Below are 7,843 nucleotides of genomic sequence, written 5' to 3' on the forward strand. Positions count from 1 at the left end.
TGAAAAACACCTAGTCTGCGAATTAATACTCTGAATTTTGAAAAGTTGAATGAAACAACAAAAACTGTAAATGACCTCAACAGCCAAAAGTTGATGATAAAGAGTTGTATGTTGGCAAAGCTCAGAAAAAGTTTGAAACTGAAAAACTGATTGAGCAAACTACGAAGGGGTCAATGAATAAATCACAAGGACTAAACTTGTACATTAAGAATCCTGATGATTCTGTTTCTGATGAAATCTTTAGAGAATACCTTGCTTCTGACTCCAAACTCTTGCGGACAAAATTTTCTTCACCATCCTTCGATATTAGAAATTCCAAGATATCATCGTATCTTTCATTATAAATATCCTCCATAATTCTAAAGATATTTTCATAATTATTCTTATCTGACATCATTAATCTCTTCGTGCTATCAGTGTTACATCATATAGAAACTGTTAGTTTCTATATTCTGTAAACTTTCAAGCTTAAAAATATGAATGTTATTGAAGTAATGTTGGTAACTGATGCATGAGTTAGTATAATATAATGACATTTGATCAACGTGATTATATTACAGTAAGTCATGCTGAGTTTCTAAATGGAACATGATGATTCACAGATTATAATGTCACCATGTGCCATGTTACATAACTCTTTTATTCTACTTAACCTCCGAACATATCAAGAAAATATATTCTCGATAACTCTATCCTCTGTGACTCCGGTAATTTGACAAATCAAATCGTGCTAATACATTCTTTTTTGTTTAGAACATGATGTTTATCCGAAATTCCATACTTACGAATTCTGAACCGTTACTCGCTTTACTAGAGGTCGGGAGGATGATAAAAAGGCAAAGAGCTCCAAAATAAAAAGGAAAATATAAAGCCCAACAACAACACAAGAATTACAAACCATGTATATCAATACGTATAGCAAAATAAAGACACGGGAGAATTGAAAAGACAATAATCCCTAAGGCATAATAGAAGAAAACAGATTCCTCTGGAGGCAATTGAAAAAGAAGGATTATTGTTGCAATGACTAGAATAATACTCAGAATTAAAACTGGGTTAAGCATTTACACAATCTTTGGAAGAATAGATTAAGAAAGAGGTTATAAGAGTGATGAAAATAAAGAGAACGGAGGAGGTTGATTTATAGCGAAATATCCGATAGAGCAATCAAAACAGATTATCGTATTTAATTAAAGAGGATCTTAACTTCCTTAAATCCCGAAGAAATCAGATCTTATAGATTTTCAAGGTTTTCTTTTAAATTTCTTGAATTCCGAAAATCCACCGTGACTACGTCACCGGTTAAGACGAACTTGCAATTTACTCATTTAATTCTTTTGTGATAGCTTTATTCGTACTCTTCGAATAATCGAAATGTTTTATCCATATTACTCAATGATGATAAAACTCTATTCATCAACTCATATTCGTCATGAAAACATTTTTATTCTTAGCCATGACCACCTCACTCAAATTTTGGGACGAAATTTCTTTAACGGGTAGGTACTGTGATGACTCGGAAATTTTCGACCAAATTTAAACTTAATCTTATTATGATTCCGACACGACAAGCAAAGTTTGTTAAGTTAAATCTCAAGAATTTTAAACTATGTTCATACATTTATTTAACCTCGACCAAATTCTGACGATTCACGAATCATTTTTTTATTGAATATGATTATGTATATATAAGTTTATGTATATATAATAACTTGAGAATATTAATATAAACGTATAAAATTTTACATGAACGTATTTGTTTCAATATGATTATTGATGGAATTAGAAGATAATATCAAATGATTGATTTATCAGATACATTGTATGATTACGAGTCTCTGTTGAGAGGTCCACTTTGATTTAGGAAACCTTTCCTTTTAGCGGTATTCGAAAAATGGTAAAGTGATTTACAAGTAAGAACAGAATACCAATTATCAAATACTAGACAAATATTAGTGGACATTCGTGTTTGATTTCCAATTCATGCTTTACAATAATTTACTCGTGACTTTTGATAAGGTAACTATTTAACTTTAATATTAATTAATGTAAAGGTGAAATTATGAAATAATATCGACAAGTTAAGAAAATTGATGTTTTATAATAATTTCATGCACTTAGCTATCCACTGAACATTACCCGACGATTTCACAAACAATTGTGTATAAATAAATATATATATGTATAAATAAAGATATAAGTGTGTGTGTGTGTATATATATATATATATATATATATATATATATATATATATATATATATATATATATATATATATATATATATATATATATATATATATGTGTGTAATAAAATACACTTTAAATTATTAGAATTAAAATGTAAAATAATAAATAGAATAATTAAGTTATTATTATATGAATATATATAAATATATATGATATTATTATGAATCTATATATATAAATTTTATTATATTGTAAGGTATAAAGATTCAATATATGTTATTATATATATATATATATATATATATATATATATATATATATATATATATATATATATATATATATATATATATATGTATGTATATTACATGATTAATAAATCGTAATAATAATACATTTAATTACAAGTTAAAATATAAATGTTATATTAATATTATTATATTTACATTCATTATTAATATTAGTATTAATATTAATATTAATATTAATATTAATATTAGTATATTATTATTTAATATAATACATAGAATTGATACATTAAATTGATAATATTATTAAAATTAGTAGTAAGATTATAATTTTAAGTTATTATTATTATCTTTATCAATATTATTATTAGTATTAACATTATTAGTATTATTTTCATCATTATCCAATATAACTAATAGATAAAATTTGTCTTATTTGTTATGAATAGTACTATTTAATTTTTCACTTTTCACAAACTTAACCCCCTAACTTCCATTAAAATACAAATCGAACCCCTCGCTTTATACCTATATTCTAAATTATTATTTATCCCATCACTAACACTAAAAATACTGAATAATAACACTCACCAAGCTTTACCGAATTGTACACTGCGCTCAAATGGTAGGACCCACATAGGCCACTACTTTGCTACATTTTTTTTTGTCTCCACCGATAAAAGAAGCAAGTTTCTTAAAAGGAACAAACCTTTAATACTACCAAAAGATGTCGAAAAACATTTTTTTTTACAAAATAGATCAACTAACTTTAACGCTAAAAGAAGCAACTTTCACAAAAGGAACAACCCTTCAATGTTAGATGTCAAAAAAATTCTTTTTTACAAAATAGATCAAGACTTTTTTTCTAACTCGCTTTCAAAACAGAGCCCCCGGCGCGAAGCGAGGGCTCCACAACTAGTTATTACTAAAATATTTAAAATTATTGTTATCATTATTATAATACAAATTGTTATTATTGTTATTAATATTAATGATTATTGAGATAATTATTATTATCAATATTAATAGTATTATTATTATTAATATGTTTATATTAACTAATTAATAATATTACATATAAATAAATCAGGAATTACGCGAATTCAGTCAGTTGTATACATCCATCAGATTTTTTTTTTATTATTTTTATGTTTTATTTTTTTTGTCATCTTATTTTTGTTGGGACACAACGTCGACATCCTCATCGCTATAAAACAATCGGCAATCACATGGTTGTTGATAAAAAAAATCTTTCATTTTCCACTAACACTATCAATCATACATATCCATTTAACAAGAGGAATTAAACAGAAATTTTAGAAACGGGTGCGTTATTTTTTTTTTCTGTTCGCTATTTTAATTTTGCCAAATAGCTAAATACGAATCAATCATCACAATTCAACAATACAGAGGTGTTAGGAATCGTATACACGAACTATCTGTAAGTTTCAGACTTAAATTCTTTATATTCATCTTGAATTTCAAAGTCAAACTTAAATTCAAAAAAGTCAACTATTGTGTTTAACTTAAAAATTAGAAGTTAGATTGATGTTTCAGGATCAATTGATAATTTCTAAAGTTTCTATAAACGATTTCAAACACAATTCATGTTGAAATTTTTATTTAAAAATGTCTAAAAATCAGAAGTCAAAAATTTGTTCATCCTCTTTATCTCGCCGAACAGGTACTGTTTTTATTTATTAATTTTTTTTTCAAACAATAAAATCACTTAATAGTTATTAATCATGATTATTTTGAAGTGTAAAAATCATTTTAATGATGATTTGAAATTTGGCCGATGAATTAATAAATGAGGAAGATGAAGTTGAACTAAATTAATTACGAAATATATGTAGGTGAACTTAGAATATATCAGAAAAAGAAGGGACAGAGGAGTGGTAAAGGGATATTTGTGATACTGGGAGGTCTCGGGTTCGAGCCCGGGGAGTGACAGTTTCATTATTTTGGGAAGCTTATTTATTTCTCTTAAGGTAGTATTTTTATTTTTATTATTATTATTACTATTATTATTATTATTATTATTAATTATTATTATTGTTATTATTATTATTATTATTATTATTATTATTGTTTGTATAAGTCTTTTGTTATAATATTATGTTACTTGTAATATTAAGAACTAGAATTATTATTATTATTATCAATACGATTAGTATTATTATTATTATTATTATTATTATTATTATTATTAGTAATATCATTATTATTAGAATTGTTATTAACAAGTAGTAAATACTATTTTTTATTAATATTAGGATTATGACCACGAAAATGAATATTATTATTATTAATGATAAGTTAAGTAATATTATAACTATCAAACTACACTTTATTATTATTATTATTATTATCATTAATAGAATTATTAACATTATTATCTTATAGTAATATTAAGTATTATAACTATCATTATTTTTTTACCACTATTAATATTATTTTGGTATTATTATAACTACTATTATTAATATACAAATGATATATATAAATTAAAAATATATTTAATATATAACATAATGAAAAATTAATATTTTTATATAACAAAATGAATAAATGACATATATATATATATATATATACATTCAATATAAAAATAATATAACTAATAAAGTTATATATATATATATATATATATATATATATATATATATATATATATATATATATATATATTTAAATTTGATCGATTACGAATAAGTATATTAATAAATATACAAATGATATAGGTTCGTGAATCCGAGGACAACCCTGCATTATTCAGTTGTTCAATGTCGTCATATGTATTTTTACTACAAAATACAGTATCGTGAGTTTCATTTGCTCCCTTTTTAAATGCTTTTGCAATATATATTTTTTTGGGACTGAGAATACATGCGCTACTTTTATAAATGTTTTACAAAATAGACACAAGTAATCGAAACTACATTATATGGTTGAATGATCGAAGCCGAATATGTCCCTTTTGCTTGGTAACCTAAGAATTAGTAAACCAGTCTACTAATTGACGCGAATCCTAAAGATAGATCTATTGGGCCTAACAAACCCCATCCGTTGTAGTGGATGCTTTAGTACTTCGATGTTGTTTTATATCATGTCTGATGGATGTCCCGGAATGATAGGCGATATTCTTATATGCATCTAGTTAATGTCGGTTACCAGGTGTTCAATCCATATGAATGATTTTTGGCTCTATGCATGGGACGTATGTTTATGAGAAATGGAAATATGAAATCTTGTGGTCTATTAAAAATTATGAAATGATTATTTATGATAAACTAATGAACTCACCAACCTTTTTGGTTGACACTTGAAAGCATGTTTATTCTCAGGTACGAAAGAAATCTTCCGCTGTGCATATGCTCATCTTAGAGATATTACTTGGAGTCATTCATGACATATTTCAAAAGACGTTGCATTCGAGTCATTGAGTTCATCCAGAATATTATCCAGTCATTTATAGTTTAGATATATTATGAAATGGTATGCATGCCTGTCAACTTTCGATGAAATGAAAGTTTGTCTTTTAAAAACGAATGCAATGTTTGTAAAACGTTTCATATAGAGGTCAAGTACCTCGCGATGTAATCAACTATTGTGAATCGTTTATAATCGATATGAACAGGTCCTTTCAATTAGTATTTTTAGATATCGTTATTATTAGTATTATACATAAAATACTACAACGAAGTTATGAACATGTCACTTTCAAAATGGTTTTTCGAGCTGGATAGAGCTAAGGAAATTATGGGTTATAGCTATGGAGGTTATGGGTATGGTTTGAGGGTTTTGCTCGTGAGTCAAACTAGTGTTTATCATCTCTGTTGCGTCTACTTATTTTCCTGCAATATTGAATCTCAATATTGATACGTGAGCATTCATATCTTATCTTTTATATATTAATTGTGTATCCATGTCTAGTGCTCGAGTATATATATTTATGCATGTTGTAAGCTAAATTTCGTCGTTAAACAGTTTATAATGAATCACGAATTAAATACATATATTACTGGAAAAAGGTATATGATATGCATGTTTTTGGAAAGCTGGCAAAAAATCAATGACTTTTCATTTAGATATCGAATAGTTTCGATGAACGGATTAAAAGATATGATCAACTGAATTATGATTGACGTTAATTGAAATTACTTTTGAATATACAATTAAGATTTAAACAACTTATTTACGAGGTTGATAAAAGGGATTTTTAAATATTACCAACCGAGTAAATGAATTCTTATATAAGGCACGTCTCGTTTTGTTGAACAATTGTCAAAACTGATTGTTTTATCATATTTTAAAGCCTTATAAAAACTATAGTTTAATTTTACAAGAATTGGGAAACTATGAGAAATGTTAAAATGATTCGATTACCATGATCATTCAACTATTGTATTGAGACAGATTGACTTTTTGAAATAACTTTTGATAACTTTTGTATGTCGATCTCGAGCATTAGGATTGTGATACACTATGACCTGACCTAGCTTGATAGACATTTATTGACCAACATATGTTCTCTAGGTTGAGATCTACGATTATCTGGTAATCCGAGTTTTAGTCACATTTTGGTGAACGACTTTATATACTGCTAAGGTGAGTTTCATTTGCTCCCTTTTTAATTGCTTTTGCAATCTATATTTTTGGGCTGAGAATACATGCACTTTATTTTAAACGCAATGGATACAAGTACATACTAAATTCTACACCGAGTTTGAACCGAAAATCCCTTAGCTTTTGTAACTAGTAGCTGCCGGTTATAAGAACTGGTGGGCGCGAGTAGTTATATATGGATCCATAGGGCTTGACATCCCCGTCTGTTCCAGGTATAGAAACCCTAGCCTGAACTATAAAACAGACGTATGCTATTTGAGTTTAGTACACATTGGTTTGCGTGTATTGTACATGTTGGTTGCATGTATGTTAAAACAGGGGTACTTATTATAACGTTAAAGTTTAGCTACCAGGGTGCTCAATCTTGTAGAATATTTTGATAAACGTTTCTGGATGAAACAACTGAAATCTTGTGATCCACCTTTATGTACAGATTATGCAAAACATTAAAACTATGAACTCACCAACCTTTGTGTTGACACTTGTTAGCATGTTTATTCTCTGGTTCCCTAGAAGTCTTTCGTTGTTTGCTTATATGTTAGACAAGTTATGTGCATGGAGTCTTACATGACATATTTTTCAAGAAAACGTTGCATTCACCAAATCATTACCATGTATCTTATTTTGACTGCATTGTCAACGGAAGTATTATTGTAAAATATTATTTACGGTGATTGTCTATATGTAGAAATCATCAGATGTCGAAAACCTTGAATTTAAATATTCATTTATGGTATACCTTTTCAAAAGAATGCAGTGTTTACAAAACGTATCATA

This window comes from Rutidosis leptorrhynchoides, chromosome 4 (genome assembly GCF_046630445.1).
Source record: "Rutidosis leptorrhynchoides isolate AG116_Rl617_1_P2 chromosome 4, CSIRO_AGI_Rlap_v1, whole genome shotgun sequence".
Taxonomy (NCBI): domain Eukaryota; kingdom Viridiplantae; phylum Streptophyta; class Magnoliopsida; order Asterales; family Asteraceae; genus Rutidosis; species Rutidosis leptorrhynchoides.